We start from the raw sequence: 21,765 nt of genomic DNA, 5'->3' as shown, positions 1-21,765 counted from the left end.
ATTAAAAAATTATCTTTTTAGAAAAGCAACAGATTGAATGAAAATTAACTATCCTGACAAAAATAGAAGAAATGCTAATATTCTGATCTATATTAAATAAAGTACAGCAGAAAATTGAAACAGCTGACATTCAGTTCCAGAAAGAGAAAATTCAGGAGGCCCAGGTTCTAGTTTTAATTTTGCTGTTTTGTGTCCCTGAAGAAATAATTTCATATTTTGACCTCCATTTCTTCACTGATAAACTAACCTAATTACAAGCTAAATAATTACAAGGACTCTTTCCTAAGTAGATAATTTGGATTATATAGCTATTCCATATCTAGAGGAATACTTCCAGATTTGTGATTTCATTGGTAAAGTAGGATCCTTCTACTGCCATCTGATTTAGTCTTACTGGATGGTGTTCATGAGTTCCCTGAAGATCAGAAGAAAAATTTACTACCTGGTAAGCTAACTTTGTTGGTGAAAAATTTCTCCAAAGTTAACCAGACTAGTTCTTAGACTACCTATCTAATCTTTTCATTAGATTCATATTAGGTGCTGTTCCAACTTGGTAGGAACTACTGGGCTAATAGTTCTGCTGAGACAAGAAGCCCAGGTCACCCCTGTGCCATAACAGAACTCTAGCAGAATTATCTGAATTATCTGCATAATTCAAGACAATATAATTTCAGCCAAAGATATCCCAGTAATTAAAGCAAGAATGTTTTTTTTTTTCTCCTTGAATCATCCATATAATTGCTTCAATTTACCACTTCACTTTGAGTGTGTAGACACAATCTACATGTCTCAGTGTCTTAAAATAAAAACCTAAATTAGGATAAGAGGAAGAAGGGGGATAATTCTGAATTTTACCATGGTTTTGAAGAGCATTCCATAGAGGGAAATCTATGTAGAGGCTTAATTCATATCTTATTTTGCACCACCTCAGAGCTTTTCTTGTAGTTATAAGGGGTCTCAAGTAAGTAAAAAGATGTTAGCACCTTGAAGTCAAGATATGTTACATTTTTCTGGATGTGTCCCCACCTGCTAAGATACTGCCTAATACATAGTAGATGCTAAATAACTTCTTGTTGAATGAATGAATAAATATTCACTATAGAACTTAGTGAAGATATTACAAATCACCCATGAGAATACAACCTCCTTGAGATCAGGGCTTTTTTGCCTTTTTTTGTATCCCTAGAACTTAATAGAATGTCTGAAATATAGGAAACACTTAATAAACATTTGCTAATTGATGTAGAAAGCCACAAGAAAATTTAAATCTGATATGGCCCTGAATGGAGGTTAAAAACTAGGTACATCATTATACTATTATATGCACTATAGAGTCTTTACAGTTGTTATTCATATCAATTCAATTCAATGAGCATTCCTTAAGGAAGAACGAAAGCAGCAATGGGATTGGTAATTCTCTAATTACAGAGAATTAGAGAGAACTTGGAGACTATAGATAGTAATAGAACGCCAAATTTTAAAATGCCCATGTGACTATAAAAGTAAATACATAAAAATATAGTCTTCTTTGTCTAGCTTACTCTCTCTCTTTTTTAATCCCAAACCAAGATTTCTGATCTGCAGACCTATCCTTCCACCAGCAGACACAGTCTTGACTATGTTCCTTTACATCCTTTTTAGACATTATGGTCTTTCAGTTTTCTAATCAGTAAAGCTAGCTAACGATCTGGTCATTTCCTTCAGACATAATTACTACCAGGGCCCTTCCCCTTCCAAATCCTATATCTCTGATCATCTAGTTCTGTTTGTTCATGAACACTGTGGCACCCATTGTGAGATCCCAACTCTCACACATAGGCATAATGAATATAGCTACTTCTGGAAACTGGATTGTTGAAGCCAGCACTTTGGGTGCTTACCACTTTTGGTTCTCTCTCCATAATCTTCTTTGCCTCTCTCAACCTTACAAAAAAAATAATTCTCAGAAAAACTAAAAGGATTCATCTGTATTCTAGGTTGTAGCCAGACTCATACTATTTTTGTTACCTCTTTCCAAATGATGCCAAAAGTATAGGGAAATAGATTAGTAAAGCTCCAGGAGGTCAAAACCCACATAATCTACAGAAAGACATCTGGCAGTATTGGAAATGAGTTAGGAAAAAGCCCATTTCTCTCTAGTTTTCTCCTGATAAAATCCATCTTATTATAGGACCTTGGCTATCTACTGACACCTTAAAATTCAAGATGGCTTCAAGAAACTGATTTCCCCGAGAGTCTAGAATGGGTTAGATTAAATTTGGCTTACAAGTTATGACAAAAATTCAGTTTCAGCCTGGAGCTCATCCCAAGGCTCCAGGGGAAGCATTGAGCGCTATCCACTAGATTTAGACAGCTCAAAGGAACTTACAAACTCATACTCAGAAATGGCAGTGAGCTTTTGGAATTGGTTGACTCTCTAAATGGGGAGACATTTTGAAAATTGAAGGGTTTCTGATGGTAGCTGAAAACTTCTTGGACCTTTTTAAGATTATGACAATAAAAATAATAACTCATTTATATAACACTTTACACACATTAGCTCACCTGATCCATACAACAAAGCTATGAAGTAGATACCATCATTTTCTCCATTTAACCAATGAGAAAACTGAATCTGAGAGATTAAAGTGACTTGCCTAAGATCACACAAAGAACTTAGTTCAAGTCCTTATAATACAATTATTTTTGATCTCTTCCTATCTGTAGATTCTTTTCTTGCCACCTACAAACATGCCCACATCATCATGATCAATGCAAAATCCTCACTTGATCAATCTGATACTGCTAGCTGTCATTCTGATCTTGCTTCCCTTCATGACTAAATTCCTTGAGAAAGCTGTGATAGTCAAGGATTCTGCCTCTCCTTCTCTCCCTCTCTTCTAAACAGTCTGCATTCTTACCTCATCTTTTAATTAATGCTGTCAATGCCAACGTTAGCAATGATCTTTTAATGGCCAAATCTAGTAGCATTTTTTCAATCTTCATCCTTCTTCAACTTTGAAAGAAAAAGTCATCTTTCCTTCCCAGATGTCCTCCCCTATCTAGCATTTGGTGACACGGCTCTATTCTAGTTCTTTTATCTATCTAATGACTTCTTCTCTATGTTCTTTGCTAGTTTTTCATTCATGTCATAGTTACTAACTGCAGGTGTCACAGTGGCGTACTTGAGCCAGTTCCAATTGAATTATTAAATTTTTAGCAAAATCATTTAGACCTCAAAAATCAGCAAATTCAGAAATTGATTAATTTTTTGATTTTTTTGGCTTTATCATTTTGTTGATTATCTAGTCTAAAGAAAGCACTAATGCAGATTAAACTTAAAAATGTATTTTTTTTTTGGTAGAACTAGTTAAACATTCAATACCAGATTTTGTATATGTGCTCCAAGTTTCAGCCTGGAGCTCCTACTTCTTTTTGCACCATGTTATCTCATTTGGTGATCTAATCTTCCAAGGATTCAATTATTATCTCTATGTGGATGGCTCCCAAGTCTCTATATCCAACCCTATTGTCTCTCCTGAGCTACAGTCACCCCTTTATGAAATGCCTCTCAAACACCTCAACCTCATATCAACAGAGATTTAAAACTCAAAATGTCCAAAAGAGAAATCATGGTGTTTCTCCTGCAAAGTTTTCACTTTTTCCTATTACTGTCAACAGTACCAATAGCCTACCAAGCTCACAGCCAATCCCTTATTCTTCACTCTAACACATTCCATCTATTCAATCCAATGGTTTCTATCTTTATAATATATCTCATACCTACATATATGTATGGCACCTTCTACTTACTCACACAGCTATACCCTTATTCAGGCCCCAATTACAACTTAACCTAGAATAATACAATAGCCTTTTTCTAACTAATCTTCCTTCTTCAGGTATCTCCCAACTCCCATTCAATCTCCACTTATCTGCCAAGCATGATTTTTCTAAAGTGTAGGCTTAGGCATGAGACTATCCTGCTTATAGATCTCCAGTGGCTTCCTAACACCTCCAGGATCAAATATGGACTCTTCTTTAGGGCATTTAAGCCCTTTACAATATGATCCCTTCCCATCTTTCCTATTTTCTTAAACTTTATTTTCCTCCACAAACTCTATGATCCACCCACACTGGCCTATTTGTAGTTCCTCAAATACAAGCCTTCACCTCCTATCTCTATAATTGCATTGGCTATCCCTGAGGTGTGCAATGATGACCTCTTACCTATTCATCTTAGTTCCCCCTGGATCCCTTCAAAACTCAATTTAAATTCCATCTTCTAGAAGAGCCTTTTCCTAGTTTCCCAAGATGAAATTATCTATAATATATCTGTCTTACAGTGAGCTCCTTGAGAGCAGGGATCGTTTTTGCCATTTTGTTTTCATCTCCAATACTTAATACAGAGTCTGACACATAATAAGTACTTAAAAAGGAGATTTGATGGGGTTGCTAATTTACTGAGTCTCTTCACATGATGTCAAGAGCTTCTGAGACACCAAGGTATTTGAGATTAGGTTCAAGGGATTCCTGAATGCCTCTGCATGATGTATTCTTGGAAAGAATAAATCCATTGACATAAAAGATAATTTAGATGTTGTAAAGGATAGAGTGTCAGATCTGGAGTCAGGAAGACATCTTTCTAAGTTCATATCCAGCTTTAGACACTTATTAGCTGTGTGTTCCTGGTAAAGCAACTTAATAATCCTATTTGCCTCAGTTTCTCATCTATAAAATGAGTTAGAGAAGGAATGACAAAACACTCTAGGCTCTTTGCCAAAAAAACCCCAAATGGGGTCATGAAGAGTTAGACATGACTGAAAAACGATGGAACAACAACAACAACAATAACAAAAACCCAGCAAAAATGGATGCCTCATGGTTTGGGTTTCCTGGGTAAGCAATGGTTATTTTCCCCACTCCAATTATATGTAAAAACAATTTTTAACATTTTTTTTTAAATTTTGAGCTCCAAAATCTCTCTCATCCTTCCTTTCCCCTCCTTAAAAAGGCAAGCAATTTAATTTAGGTATATATAGATACATTCACATAAAACATATTTCCATATTATTCATGGTGTGAAAAAACATACAGACTAAAAAAGAAAGAAAAACCAAAGGAAAATAAAATTTTAAAAAGAATGCTTATATTCACATTCAGGCTCCATCAGTTCTCTGGCAGTAAAGATCAGTTTTCATCATAAGTCCTTCAGAATTGTCTTAGGTCATTGTGCTGCTGAGAATAACTAAGTCATTCACAGCTGCTCATTGTTCAATAAATGTGTACAATAATTTCCTGATTCTGATCACTTCACTTTGTATCAGCTCATATAGGTCTTTTCAGGTTTTTCTAAAACCATTTTACTCGTCATTTCTTAAGGCACAATAATGTTCTATCACAAGCATATACCACAACTTGTTCACTATAGGTATCCCCTCAGTTTCTAATTTTTTAAGCAATGGATTATAGGAAACAGTCACAGTAAGTAAAGTACTTACCTTTGCTCACCTTCTCTTTCTTTGAGCATACCACTCTTACAATTTGTCCAAAATACTGCTGTTGCTTTCTCCTCTTATCTACTGGAGTTCAATTGTTCCATGTCTTCAAGAATTCATTTTCAAGTTGGCAGTTTTGCTGAAATGCCTTTCTACCTTTTCTCCTCTGGGAAATAAGGTTTCTCAAGTCCCATCTTTCCTCACAGGTGATTAATTCACAAGTTAGACAACAAGAACAAAGAAATCTCTAGTTTTATGTGATAGAACTCATTTTTTAGTAACATGTGATAATAACACCCAGGTTCATATAATGCATATAATTACAAAGTACAATTTCTCATAGTAAAATTATTTTTTACCTCACAGTAAAAGTATTATTAATTCCATTTTAAAGACAAGAAAACTGAAACTATAGATGAGAAACTGAGATAAGTGACTAACTCACAAATACTACTAGCTTTTCAACTCAAACTTTCTGACTTGTCAGATGCTACCAGCAAATTGTGACAAAGGGCTTCTGCTATCCTCAACTCAATTAGTAAAATGCTATGGTTATCTACAAGAGAGAAAATATGTAAAGCCCACCTCAGAAAATCTTTGCTTTGGATTTTTGTTAAAATTAGAATCCCTGAGAGGGAAACTAGGGACCCATAAATCTGTTTGCAATGCAAACTTGGGTTCCTTGGTGAATTTGATGAATTAGCCTGTTGTTCTTGAAGACAAACAAAAGTTAAGTGACTTGACCAATTTCACATTTGAACTCAAAACAGCATAACTCCAGATCCAGCAATCCATGCCCTGAACTACCAGCTGCCTCTGTTTGCTATCTCACTGAATCCACTGAAAGTAGGAGTTTTATAGAGTAGTGTAGGATAAAAAATGCTACATCTAGAATGAGAGGTTCTAGGTTCAAATTGTGACCCTACTACTATTCCCATTGGAAAAGTCACTTATCCTCTGTCTATCTCAGTTTCCTCATCTGTATGTAAAATGAAGTATAGGAGTCATGCAAGATGACTTTTAAAGTCTTCCAGGTTAATTATGATCCATTGCTGGTGTCTTCTACTTAATATTCTAAATGTATGTGTAAAAATTGAGGGGTTGAGGGTATTACTTATATGAGAAATTTTGCTCAGCATATACTTGGAATAGAGAAGAAGCACCTCTGGGGTACGATTGCACTCCTCCATTACTCTCCACTTGAATTTTTATCTTCATTTGTAGTCACTGTTTCTTGAGTTCTAACCTATACCTGGTAGCTTATGCCTAGGTTCTACCTTGTGTATTTCAGAAAGAATTGATTTTTACTATATCTTTGCAGACAAGCTGAAGATATGGTAGATGATAGAACTGGTAGGTGGATTCCTATCTGGTACCCAGGAGTGTTGATTAATAAATCAATGTCAACCTGAAGAATGGAATCCATTAGAGTGCAATAGAGCTCCATCTTCAAAGAATCATAGGAAGGGGCCTTAGAGGCCATCTAAGTTCAACTCCCTCATTTTATAAATGAAAAAACTGAGGATCAGAGAGATTAAGTAACTTGCCCAGGAGGTACACAGTGAATATCAGAACCTAGGCCTTCCTGACTCCAAGGTCACTACTCCTCCTATTAGAGCATACTACTTCATTCCTGTTCTATTATTCTCTACAAATAATTTTTAAGAATGTATACATGACATACTTTATCAAATTCACAGATGAAATAAAACTGAAAAGATAAGCTAACCTAGAGAATACAGAAACTGCATCCAAAATGTTTTTCCTAATCTGGTAAAATGAAATATAATAGGAATAAAGGCAAAATCTTGCATTCAAGTTTATAGGATGGGGAAAACTTGGTTAGACTGTAGGTGATATATGTTTTTGTTTTTTGCTGAGGCAATTGGGGTTAAGTGACTTGCCCAGAGTCACACAGCCAGGAAGTGTTAAGTGTCTGAGACCAGGTTTGAACTCAGGTTCCCTTGACTTCAAGGCTGATGCTCTATCCACTATACCAACTAACTGCCCTGATGATATTTTTTAAATGGAGTCTTTGGTAACTTGAAGTTTGATATCAGCTAACAGAAGGCTGTCACTGCCAAAAAATAGCAATTTTTAGGTTGTTATTGTAAGTATTGTGTCCATTTCAAAGTTTATAGTCTATCTTTACTATTCAGATCACGTTTAGAATAGAGTAGAGTTTAGGCATTGGACTTTAGGAGGAATATTGATGATTTGAAGCATAGCCAGAGAAGAACAGCCAGGAAGGTCATAGAATCAAAAACTTAGTCATAAGACTTGAAATTTTGTTTATCTATTTTTATACCTATTTACCTGGAGTCATGTAAAAGTTTCTCAGGAGAAAAGAGGTCATTGAGTGGGAAAAATTTAAGATGTGCTGCTCTAACCAACCTGGATGATTCTGAAGAAAGTGGTCCTGATTTTTCTACTTTGTGTCATCGTTTTGAAAAGATCAATTTAAAATAAAGTAATAGCACAACTGTCATCTTAGCCTCTCAGGGACTGAGAGTTCAGAGAGGACATGTTAGAGGAACACAGATAGTAGCTGACTTTTTCTGTTGTTCTTCTAAGTTTCCAGATGCAAGAAGAACTGAAAAATGTCTGTCATTAGAACAGGTAAGTTTTCCTGGGAGCTAGATAAAAGGAGGCAAGCTGATAAAGAATCCAGAACTATGCCTTCAAGAAAGCCATCAGTTTAGTTCACAATCTACTTTCTCCTAAACAAAATTCTGATTAAAATGATTTTGTAAAGCTGTTTATAAAATAAAAATCCCATATTAAAAAACACAGAAATGAGAGGTGAGTTAATAAACACCTGCCATTTTTACAATTGAATGGCCAGTGAATGCAAAGGAGATCTTTAAATGTATTACTATATTTTGGGAAACAAGGAATATAATGTATTTAGAGAAGCAGGGAAAGATTTAAATAATCTAATACAGAGTAAAATAACCAGGGCCAAGAAAACAACAAACATAATTAAAATAATAAAAATGGAAAGAACTCTGACAAAACCATCCAAAGGAAATGTAGTAAAATTACAAAGAACAACGTCTCCAAAGAAAAAATGTGAGAAGACACTCCCAACCCACTATTTTGTTGAGGTAGGAGAGACATGGTTTGGATACATTGCTCACATTTTCAGGGTTTTTTCAATGTATGTATATATATGTCAATGTACATTTTAATATGTTTTGGCTCTCCAAATAGGGGAAAACAGGAAATATTGAGAATTTTGGTGATAAATATTAATAAAAATCAATTTATAATAATATGCCTCCTTCAATTTTACAATTAAACATACCATATCTATTTCTAAGACTAAACAAATTGCATAAATTTCAAATAGAGTTCACCGGGTTTCTTCCAAGAGTAACTTGAATTTTTGTGGAAGTCCACTTAGTTTCTGGCCAGAGTAGGTCATTTCCTTTGCAGTTATAATGGAAAAATCAGTAAAATTCATGAAGTCAGTTGCCTTGCCAAAGAATATCACAGTACATACAGAGAAAACAAAACACATGATTTGAATTAAAAATCTCAGAAATGGTTCTACAGCTTTATAAAGTACAGTTTGTACAGAGAGAAAATGATGCTCTCATGAGACAAAATTCTGAAGTTGCAAAACATAACCAAAACTGACAGAAAACTGGAGGGAAAAGCCTAACACTACCTCATACTTCCACTCCCACAGGCATAGACAAACATTACAGAAACTGGAACCAAAAGAATACAACATGGACTTTGCCAATAGTCTTGCCTGCATATCTGTGAGTAGCAGAAGAAGATTCCTCAAATATTTAAGATTGATAGATATTGATAGATTGATGAATAACTTAAAGTAACATCCAAGTAAAATATTTAGGTGGCAACTTAACCTTATGGAATTATAATTCTATTCCATTTCACAATGGTATGTAGGAAAGTAAGTAAAGAGATACCACTTGGCTTATGCTGCTTGACATAGTTAGGAAATCCCTTTTTGAGTAAGAAAATAAATTACATATTTTTCAAGCACTTTGGAACAAATTGTTTCTATTGGACTCCTTAGGTAGCCTTTCCATTCTGAATGATTTGTTGGAATTAAATAAAAATTAAACATCATAAAAACATTTATTAAGCCCTTTTTATGTGCCAGACACTGTACTAAGGACAAGGAAATGGAGATACAATGAAGAAAGAAAATCCCTTCCTTCAAGAAGTTTACATTCTAATGAGGAAAGACAACACATAAAGAAGAGCTTTAAAGTAGGATGAGAGAAGGAAAATAGATTTGTGGCTTGGTATGAAATTGGCTGGGAACTGACAGTTCCAGGTGAGATAGGTCAAATTCACCTAACAGATCTCGGTTCCATGGACAGAGTTTAAGGTTCCAGTGGAAGAGTAATAGTGACTAGTATGAGTAGTATGGTTTAAAGTTTATCATCATAAACAGTTAATCATTATAATGCTATTAAATAATAGTTCAGCCCAGGTGAAATACTTTCCCAAATCATTTAAAAAAGGAATAGTGAATTAAAATAATTCTGATATTTCATCTCTCACCTCTCAAAGAGGCAGATAAGATTAAAATTGGAAATGGTTGATGTTGGAGGATTGTGAGAAGCCATTAACATCTATAAATTGCTGACAGATCCCAGAACTGGTCTGGAAAACAGTTTTCAATAATACTATAAAAGACACTAAACTATTCATACACTACATCTAGCCCAATGATCCCACTATTGGGTATATACTAAAATTAAGTGAGAGAGGAAGGAAAAGAGGAAGAGGAAGGGAGAAAGGGGGGAAAGAGAGAAGGAGAGAAAGTGGGAATCCTAAAATATCTAAAAATGTCCAAAGCAGCACTTTTTTGTAATAGCCAAAAAACAAAACAAAGCTGGAAACATAGAGAATGGCTAAAATACATGGAATATTGTTGCACTTTTAAAAAAATAAGCATGAGAAATACATAAAAACATAAGAAAACTTATACAAGTTGCAGAGTAGGAAAAAAGCAACAACAAAGAAAACAATATTCCTCATAATAATAATGTAAACAAAAGCAACCTTAAAAAGCAGCTACAAAATTAATTGTAGCAACCTATTTTGGTTATGTGCCAGACACTGTATGAAGGACAAGGAAATAAAGATATAGTGAAAAAAAGACAATTCCTTCCCTCAAGAATTCTAGCACCAGTCCTGAAGTCAGAAGAGCCTGAGTTCAAATCTGACCTCAAACACTTAATACTTCCTAGCTGTGTGACCCTGGGCAAGTCACTTAACTTCCATTGCCTCAGGGGGGGAAAAGTTTACATTCTAATGAGGGAAGACAACACATATAGAGGAGCTTTAAGGTAAGATGAGAGAAGGGAAATAGATTTGAGGCTTGGTTTGGAAATGACTGGGAAGTGACATAGTTCCAAGTAAGATAAGTCAAGTTCACCTAAAAGACCCCTTCTGGTTCCATGGACAGAATCTCAGGTTCCAGTAAAAGGGTGATAGTGACTACAGTGTGAGCAGCATGGTTTGAAGTTATCATCATAAACAGTTAATTATGATAAAGCTACTAAATAATGATTATACCCATGTGAAACACTTTTCCAAGTTATTTTTTAAAAAGAGGGAACAGAGAACAGATAATGAAACACATCTCCACTTCTCAATATAGAGATGGTAAGTTAGGGAGATGTGGAATGTAGTAGATACTATCAGATATAGTTGCTGGGTCTGAGGGTTTTGCTTAATTATTTTCTTTATTATAAGGCAGAGTTCTAAGAAGAAAGACATTAAAGGGAAATGTTTATGGTATAAAAAGAAAATAAAACTTTTTTTAAATGATACTGCTATGATAGATGCATCAGAACAAGTTTAAGTCTATTGGAAACTATTAATCATCCATGACAGATATAAAGGTTTTGATATGATTTGGAAAAGGCAAAGAGAAATGAGAATGCCATTATCATTTCATTCAAAAGAAAATAAGAAAAGTTCACTACTTCATTGCTTTAGTTAGACTAATGTCCAGAAAGGCAGCAGGAAATAAGAATTTATAAACTTGCTCTGACTATGGTTGCTAATTTAAGTCTTTCAATCTAAGTCTCTGAACTAAAAGCTTATGACAGGAAAAGGACAACTGGTTAGACTACCCAGAGTATGTGACAGAAAGCTGGACATTTTGTTAAAAAGATGAATTCAAATAAAGCTTGAGACACTTGTTAGCTGTGTGACTCTGGCTAACTTAACCCATCTACCCCAGTTTTCTATTTTATAACATGGGGATAATAATATCTACCTTCTCATTTAAGGATCAAATGAGACAATATTTGTAAAGCTCTTTGCAACCCTAAGTCACCATATAATTACTAGCAATTTATTATTATCTATTAATCATATAGTAACAACAAAACTGACCAATACTAACCTAATCAAATCTCTTTGGAAAACATTATCATCTCCTCATCTTGGTAAACCTACTAAAGTAAGCTATAGATCTGCCTACAAAATTTGAGGAGGAAAATAATCCATATTTTATATCACTGCTTTGTAATTTCCTCCCTACTTTCTTTCTTTGGAACGTGTCATGACTTGCTCACCTATTGCTCACAAGAGTCCAAATTCAGATAAAAGGAGATAATGATATGGTACATTTAACAGTTGATTACCCGTTATCTATTTTCCTTAACTTTCATCTATTAGATTTCTCAACAATCAACAACTTATTTGATGAATGCAAAATAAATTAATCTGAAAGGTTAGCAATCATAAGGAAATACCTTCAAACCGCATGAATTTCCAATATCATTTAATACAAATAACATTTAGATGCATGCATTATAAATACAACATTGTTTCCCCCTCTATTTTCCTACTTTCATCTTTTCTTTAACAAATTGCTCCAGTGATAGTTATTTGGATCCTTTGCCCATTCCACAGATGTTTTTTTGGTCTATATTACTCTTACTTCTTATATTCGAAATAAACTGCACAACCACCTAAACTTTTCTATTAGATATTAACCTTTTGTCCACATCTTTCTACAACCTCCTCACCTTTTAATAAAGGAGTAGGATTTTTTTTTCTGTCAGTTCTCTAATACTGTTTTTTGATATTTAAACCATTTTAATGAGCATATTTGTGACACTTTTTCTCCAGCAATATGGCTAAGAGAATGGGCATGGGAGAGGAAATCTCCATTTTCCTAGATCTAAATGGTATAGACTAAAGCGTATTAAACTGTGGGTTGCAACCCCATAATGGAATGTGGGAGTCATGAAATTATGATTTATTATCAGTAAATGTCTGATTTACATAGCTATTTCATATATCTTTGTACCTCACATCATCTAAAAATTTCTTGAGCAAAAAGGGATCATGATTGGAAAAAGTTAGTATAGATTATGATGCTTTGGATTTTCAGGTTCTACTTGAGGTGCTTTATTAAATCAAAACTTGAGAAATCAACATGCCAGGGTTACCTGATTAATAAAATATTCTAGAGGATGTAAACTTAGAGGAAATGGGAAGGGCATTATTGCTTTCAAGTCATTTGACAGAGAACCACTTCGCTAGGAAACAGTTATATAGCAGAACTTGGATACAAGTTGATACTGTGTAACAGGATAAGCCATAACTGCTGATATCACATCCAAGCAGATTTTAGACAAAAATAAAGTTAACAGAAAAGACATTGTTCCATCTTTTCATTTAGTTTGAGTCTATATGGAGAGAAAACAAGATCATATTTATTCTTTGACTGACTAAAGGGCTTGAGGAAGTTAGATGCCACTGCTGAGTCTGGAGTCAGGAAGACTTATCCAACTGAGTGGCCTCAGACACTAGTTGTGTAACCCTGGGCAAGTCACTTAACTCTGTTTGCCTCAGTTTCCTCATCTGTAAAATAAGCTGGAGAGGGAAACTGTAAATGACTTCAATATCCTTGTTAAGAAAATCCCAAAATAAGGGTCACAAAGAGTCAGATGTGACTGAAACAACTAAACAACAATAACCATACACTGAAATTTGAATTAGTGTGAATGATGAATTTCATGAAGTGGTCACATTATTCAAATGTACTATTCAAACTTGAACCAATGACCATATTTTACATAATTATAAATTTTAATACTAATAAATTAAACAATATGGCCACTTTATATGATCATTTTTATTTCTATTAATTGAGAACTAACCATAATCTCAGAAAATGTTTCTTTATAATTTCCTGGGCCAAAAGCATGTAAGCAAAACTATAGTGAAAATTACAAAAGAATGATTTTCTAGGCTCTTCATCATTCCTTCCCATTGTCCTCTTATTGGACTTTGGACCAAAAACAGCCTCTGCTGCTATGCTGGATGGTTTTATTAGGCATGGTATTTATGATTTAAGAAACACCTTCACAAGATCCTCAACTATACCAATTCCAGGACAGCTGATGCTATTCAGAGAAGTTTATGCCTGAACCAGGGTTAGCCTGGGATAATGAGGGAGATTAATCAATCAACAAACATTTATTAAGTTCTTAATGTATAGCAGACTCAAAACCAAGTGCTAAAGACACAAATACAAGAATAAAACAAACCCTGACCTCCAGGGGTCTACATTTTACAGGAGAAGACAACATAGGCAACCAACGATCCCTCAAGAATCAACCCCAGGACAATTCAACTTTGGCTAGATAACCATGAACTAGATGTAAATTGGTCCAAGTCAGATTCTCCTGACATTGCTCTGGTCTGAACCAGGATGACACAATTTGTCTAATTGCACTCCAGTAGAAGGGAGGCTGAATTGTTGTGCATTACCAAGGAAGTGAACTCTATGGATTTGCCTGATTGGAAATTTGTTTGCTTTCCCCTAGCCAGAAACTGCCATATTGGTCTGAAGTGGAGTAAATGAATGATGACATGTTTTTCACATGAGAAAAACTTGCTGCCATATTCCCTCCAATACTTAAATGTTTTGATCACACTGGTGTGGACATTGCTTCCAATGATAAAGAAATTCATCCATCTGTCCTCCCATAAGCTTAGATTAGGAAAACCTCCCAACATGCTGAGAACCTTTTTCTGCTTCTGATATTATAGGAATACTAATGGAACACGTAGAAGCTATTTATTGGTTACCCCCTATTCTTGTCACATAAGCAGATCGTCTTTTATTTGATTACACATTTCTCCAGTACAATATGTCATAGTTTATTAAACTATTGCATTTGGAATCATTGTAAAGAAGTCAAAGTGATTTATAACCTTTTTCATCATACTCCATAGTATTTCAGGGGCCTTTGTTTCAGAGAGAATTTTGAAGTCATTAAAAGAATTTTACCTTTTCCCAAAGATGATTATACCTATTCTTCTCCTGTACAATTCTGGGTTTCACTAGAATTGATCAATTTTTAGTGACTATTCAAGATACACATAGTGATAGCCAAATTTTCATTCAACTGCTTCTGTGGCATTTAGTCATCTTCTTCCATATGGTTTTTCCTATGTGAATAGTAGCTAGGTCAACACTTATTTCAGCTGTGCAAAAAGCATAGATCAGATGATTCCAAGGGTTAAAAAAATGAGTTATAAGAATCAGATTTGCAATTTGGATCATTGCATCTTCCACAGAAATAGATAAAAAATGAACCATTATGATAATAATGATCATGTTATTAACTATGTAGTTTCTTAAGTTTTGCAAATAACTTTATATTTTTAATCTCCTTTGATTCTTACAGCACTGTAGGCTGTGTTCTAGAGATATCATGAGGTTAAATGACTTGCCCAAGATCCCCAATTAGTTAAATGTCAGGTTAGAATCCAACCCAGATTATGCCTGGGTCAGCAGCACAGTACCAAGCACATTGTGCTTCTTGGACATATTAATTATGAATATCATCTTAGATCTTCAAAATTAACTTTTGAAATTACATAATTACATATAGTCTTTCTTTATAGTCTGATGCTGCAGCTCTGGGGCATGTTTAAACTTCTGGATCTGTGATATGTCCTCAGTGAACATTTTATTTCAATCAGTTCTTAGCCCTCCTGAGACCATTTTTGGCTGCTTTTGGATCCCTTCTCTCATATGACATAATCTTCAAAGAGAAACCCATGACTGAGGTAGAATGGGGCTACTAAACTGCTTTCATAAGCACAATCATCTATGATTATATAGCCAAATCTGGAGCGGAGGGTTCTTGTTTTGAGCTGAAGGAAAGGGAAAGACATTAACAAGTATACTAACTTGGAGATTCAAATGAACAAACTTGTCCCCAAAGTATAATCACAAGGTCACATATTCACATAAGCATTTAACTGTGTTAGCACTTTTTCTCCTCTTTATTCTTTTTCTAAATTTAAAATGCAGTCAACTTGGAAAACTTCATACCTATGCCCAAGGAGAGTGAATCACAGTTGCTTTCTGTACCTTCCCATTTTCAATTTTAGTGCTTCAGTCACCAAGTGTCATTCTCTGATGTTCTTACTTGTAAATTTATGCTTGTAAGTATAATTGCCTCATGATTTTAATGTGACTGGTAGAAAGCTGAACAATAGGTAGGAGAAAAAGTGAGAAAGATAAAACACAACTTAGTATCCATTTATATTAGTGCTTAGAAACAAGAATCACTTGCAGTAATTGCTTCTTAAAAAAAACCCAAACCTTTTCTCTTGAACTATGAGTATTTACTGCAAAAGGTAATCATACTTTTAAAAAGTCTTTTAATAATTTTTATAAATTTTATTCATTCCTACCTAACATTAAAAACAAGCAAAAAGGAGGGCTGTAACTTTTTTCTCCCTTGCCTTTCCCTACAGTACTATTATTTAAAAGATTTCAATTCCTAGTGGAGGGCAGAAATTGAAATAAATGTAACTATGAGAAGTTGATATAATGAAATACAAAACAAATACTATAGACTTTTAATTAATAGTATTACCTTTTGCTGAAGTAGCTTTTCATCGAGAAATCAAGGTGGGACAATGATTAATATTTGAAGTTACAAATTTAGAATGAGTCTAGAATTCTACAGTTAATCAATGGGGTTTCAGTCTGTCAAGATGCATCACACACACTATCTATTTCAAGGCCATGCCTAAAAGAGCTATGCCTATGACAGGCAGGTGTTAAGAAATATTTTCAATTTTGTCCAACAAATTGGTTTATATTGTATGGTACAAATTATGATAAGAATCAGAAATAACAACCTCTCAGTTTCAGAGGGCAAGCAATAAGTCACCCAGTCCAGTGAAGAGATCTCATTGTCTATAAGCTGTTGACTGCCATGATGAAATTTAAAATAACAGAATTTTTGCAATGAAAAAATTGGAGATATATGTGAAGATATAATGTGAATTTGGAGAGACAGTCAGAGCAAGAAACAGATAGACAGGCAGAGAGACAGAGAGAGAAAGAGGGAGGAAGGGAAGGAGGGAGGGAGGTAAGGAAAGAGGAAGGAAAGGAGTGAAAGGAAGAGGGAGAAGAAGGCCTACTTTTTAAAAATTACTTTTGTTGCACAGAAAACCAAGAGTAGGTTGTTCTAAAGATTCAATGGCATTTTTGTATTTGTAAATTCAGACTACACTTATAGTATATAGAAAACTTCCTCAAACACAGAGAGAATAAAGATAAAAGATCAATTTTAAAAAGAGCATGTCAGTTACCTCCTGAAGAAAAAATGAAGAACAGCTAACCAACAGATTTATATAATATAACAACTAGGATGAATAAAAGGCCCTAGGTTTTTGAGTTACTTAATGCTACAAAAGTTCAGAAAACAAGATTACTATATAAGTATTTGTTATATGAAGGGATTTTTCAAAAAGAGCCAAGGAGGCATTTGCTAATTCATTCCAAGTCATATCTAAGGAGGTAGCTATGATGTGGTCAATAGAGGATGGGACTTGGAGTCAATGGACTTTTAAGCTTGATTCAATTACATCATTTATTAAGTGTCTGCTGTATGCAGAGCATTGACTATCCATGGGAAGAGCTACTAAGTCAGCATCACACTGTGGCAGAAAGACTGAAATGAAATTCAGGCATCATCTGGGTTGGATTCTAACCTGACATTTAACTAGTTTGTGGATCCTGGGCAAGTCATTTAACCTCATGATACCTCTAGAACACAGCCCACAGTGCTGTAAGAATCAAATGAGATGAAATATATAAAGTTATTTGCAAAACTTAAGAAACTACGTAGTTAGTAACATGATCATTATTATCATAATATTATTCCTGCCTTGATGGAGTTTGCCATCTGAAAGGATCAAATAAATAAGAAAGAAGCAACAAATTGTGTCAACAGAGACTTAATTTTGTTAATAAGATAATGAAAGCAAGATTTGCCTCATAAATCAAAAGAAATGACTTTATATAATTCACAATGAAAATAATGATATAATGGCTTAAAATGGTTTTAATTCACAGACTTGTCACAGATTTTAGCCATTTAATAGGCTTATTATACAACAAAATTGCTAAAAAGATAAGTTATAACAATCCTTTATGTTTCTTGAAAATGTTGATATAACTCACCCAAAAATTGGATGTAGAATAGATGAAAATACTTTAATGTTTCAGCTATATATTTATAAGATTGTAGACTTGGCATTGGAAGGAAAAAAAAAAACCTTTACAAGTCCTCTAACTCAAGGCTTTCATTCCACAAGTAAAGAAACTGAGACTAAGAAAGCTTATGTGACTTAACGCAAAATGACAACAGGTAAGTAGAAATTAGGATTTAAACCCATATTATTTGACTATAAATCCATAATTTTTTTACATATGCTAAAGAGAGCCATTTCCATTAATCCTGATCTATATCTGGTTGCTAACCATAGATGATTCCAGAGGGGAAAGTGAGACTAGTAACCTTGCACCACCCTCCCTTCCCAGATTGATCTTTTTTTTTTTTTTGACTAGATAAAAAAGGCTTTTATTTGACTCATTTCTTTCTTAAGCAGCCTTAATCACTGAATAGACAGTTGTCCCAGTCAAAGTGAAACATTAAAAACCTTAGTTTAAAAAGATCAAGGTCTCCCACTGCATCCAGAGCTTTCTCCAGTTGTCCTGACCTATATCTGGTCACTGGACACAGATGGCTCTGAAGGAGAAGGTGAGGCTGGTAATTTTGCACAGTTCTCCCTCCCTAAAATCCAATTCATTTATACATCATGACATCATCTCCCTCATATCACGATCATATTTGAGAATAAAGGACTAAACAATAACAACATATATACAAACCAATCTCATCCATATTTTACAATTATAAAAAGAGTGGTTTATGAATATGAAGTAACCAGCCAATCAATTAGGCACGTGGGATAAAAATACAAAAAAATTATAGAATCCATGCTCCAAAAGAGCTTAAGTAGTCATTGTTTTCTGTCATATAATAATAATGATAGTAATAGAAATAGTAAACTAGCTGATGTTTATATGGTGTTTTAATGTGTACAAAGAGTTAAAGAAAGAAAGAAGAAAGAAAAAGTCCCTTCATTTCATTATTTCAAAAATTATCTACTACTGGGAAATTTAAATAATTATCAAATGTTGTATTTCCCTTTAAAATCTTTCCCACACATGGGAGAAAATTAAGTTGGAAACAGTAGCTGATCCTGACCAAGAATGGAAAGAGATGGCTAGAGATGCCAAAACTTTGAAATAGCTGAGAAATTGGTTTTCTAGATACCTCAAAGAAGGGAAGAGATGGAAGAAAGAAAGAAAGAAAGAAAGAAAGAAAGAAAGAAAGAAAGAAAGAAAGAAAGAAAGAAAGAAAGAAAGAAAGAAAGAAAGAAAGAAAGAAAGAAAGAAAGGAAGGAAGGAAGGAAGGAAGGAAGGAAGGAAGGAAGGAAGGAAGGAAGGAAGGAAGGAAGGAAGGAAGGAAGGAAGGAAGGAAGGGCCAACTGAGAAGAAAGAATTGTCACAGTCATAGATTTAGAGCTGGAAAAGATCTTAGATGTCATCAAGTAGAATTCCCTCAGAAACTATGGTTCAGATTGTGGTTAAATGTTTTTCCCCCAAAGTCACACAGTTAATAAGTCTCTAGAACAGAATTAGAACCCAGAACTCCCTGACTACATGTCCAGCATTCTATATACTTTATCATACTAAATATGAAGATCCATTTAATAGAGATACCTATTATCAATGGTAAGTAAACTGTTTTTCTCTATGTAAAAATAACATAAATATCAGAGGCATTCATTAATAGATTTGGGGTTTCTATAAGTGATTAAGATTCTTACGGTTTTATTACATTGCCTCAATAATACAAACATCAGAAAGAATAAATATGTAGACCATTATCTTTAGCTGTCTGCATTGCAGAAATGAATACTACCTTGATTACCTGTCAACCAAAGAGAACGATTCCAAATGCAGCTTGTATTTTGGATTAATATACCGCCAACATGAAAGCAGGGTTTCAGTAAGTCCTCCCAATGAGAACATTAGGAAATTTAAAGAAAATAAAAGCATTGAAAGAAAAAATCCAGTTGTAGTTTATGCCTATTATGGGGCAGGATTTCTATGACCCTTATTTCTAAGCTTCTGTATCAGCTAGACATGACATTGCACTATACACCAGCATATAAAACCTCCTACCTCCAGAGACTAGTTCACTTTCTTAGTGCTCCAAAGTCTGAGTATTCATATGTTAAAAAGTAAAATCAGAAGATCAAGTTGAATTCCAGATCATTAACAATAGAAATGACTAGGAGATCCAAATGGTTTGGGATCTAGCTTAGACAGCTCAGTTCTCTCCAAAACAGAAATGGAAGATATTATTAAAACTAATTTGGCTTCTACTTTCCTAGATCTCTAACAAGAATCCTAAGCTAAATTTAGCTAAGGTGAGGTATAATCTTACTGAACAAAGAAAAATGGAGTCAAAGTCCTCTTCCTATAATTCAACAAAGTCTGTGGTTCCTTTATTTCCATTTATTTGTTTAATCTTACAAGGTGTCACATTCAGGAATTTTACCATCTTACAATCAACTGTTTAATTCGGGTAAGGAAGACCACTTTTGCTTCTAATTTTTTGCCTTCATATTTGATGACAAGATATGTGAGAACATTTTTGCTCTCTCTCAGAAAATAAACAAACATAATTTTATTTTTCAACATGGAAAATATATGTATAGACAACAATTATCCATAGGAGGCCTAACCTAATTTTCTCAGAAGGAGTTCAGACCTTTTTTTCCACAGCTTGTTGATTTTCCACACAAGGAGTTTTTTGTTGTCTGTTTAATTTGGCAGGCATGTCCCACCACTTCCTTAAAGTGTACCCCTCTCTTCAGTTTATCATGCTTTATAAACTTTTCAATTAGCATAATTTGTAAATTTTTTTCTATATATTTCTTTCCCTCTAGTGCAAACTCCTTTCTCCCATGCTTCTCTCCCACCCCCAATCAAATATTAAGATATACTATGGCTTTGAAGAATTATAAAGATACCAAATGTAGACTTGGGAAACTGTAATCACGATTATGGAGAGGAAGAACACTTGAAAACTAATAGAAGAATCCATTAAGTGGAGAACCACTTGGGAAAATCTTCCACTTAATTCAATTCAACAAATAATTAGTAAACCCCTCTTGTGTTCAGAACACGTGTTAGGTGCTCCAACCAAAAGAGTACCATAATGTTCTCACAAGACAAAATCTCTATGTTTATATCATTTAGAATCTAGAAGGCCTAAATGTATCATAGGATTTACAGTTGAAAGACTATTCCTTTTACAGATTAGGGACCTCATGTCAAGTGACTTACCCAAGATCAAGTCAGAGCTGTTTCCTATTTTCATTATAGCCAAAATTTTCAAAATATCAATTCCTAAAAAACATAGTTTAGGTTTTGTGAAGTCTACTATCTGTGGAATCTGGGAATATAAATTGGGTTCACAATTACTTAGGACTGGAGAATCAGCATCCTTATCCAAAGGTTAGATCATGCACACTGAGACAACCAAGTCAGTGATTTCTAACTTTTTCTTAACCTATTTCCAATTATGTACACAGTTCTACTCATAGAAAATGTTAATGCTGGAAGATTTAGCCAATACTGTAAGCTTTGCCATTGTCATGACCTGAATCATTTCTTCTTGGTCAGGAAAGAAGCTTTGCAAATTTTTCAGTATTGTAAACAGCATTATAAATAATGAAAGGTGAAAATTTCAGTCTCCAGAGCTGTCAAAATGGCACCTTTGTCAGCTCCCAAATTCAGTAATTATTGTTTTATTCACACCTACTGAGAAGGCTGAAATTGGGCAGGCTTCACAAGAATCTCAACTCTAGTTCTTTTTTTTTT

General features: G+C 34.3%; 1 protein-coding gene across 3 annotated transcripts in view; it reads right to left on the bottom strand.

Moving 5' to 3' along the window:
- Positions 1-21,765, bottom strand: part of CACNB4 (calcium voltage-gated channel auxiliary subunit beta 4) — a 321,025-nt gene that overhangs the window by 148,979 nt on the left and 150,281 nt on the right. The gene's annotated exons all lie outside the window — the stretch shown is intronic.

This window comes from Sarcophilus harrisii, chromosome 3, assembly GCF_902635505.1.
Source record: "Sarcophilus harrisii chromosome 3, mSarHar1.11, whole genome shotgun sequence".
Taxonomy (NCBI): Eukaryota; Metazoa; Chordata; class Mammalia; order Dasyuromorphia; family Dasyuridae; genus Sarcophilus; species Sarcophilus harrisii.
The sequence above is the reverse complement of the archived record's forward strand: the minus strand, read 5'-3'. Positions and strand labels throughout refer to the sequence as shown.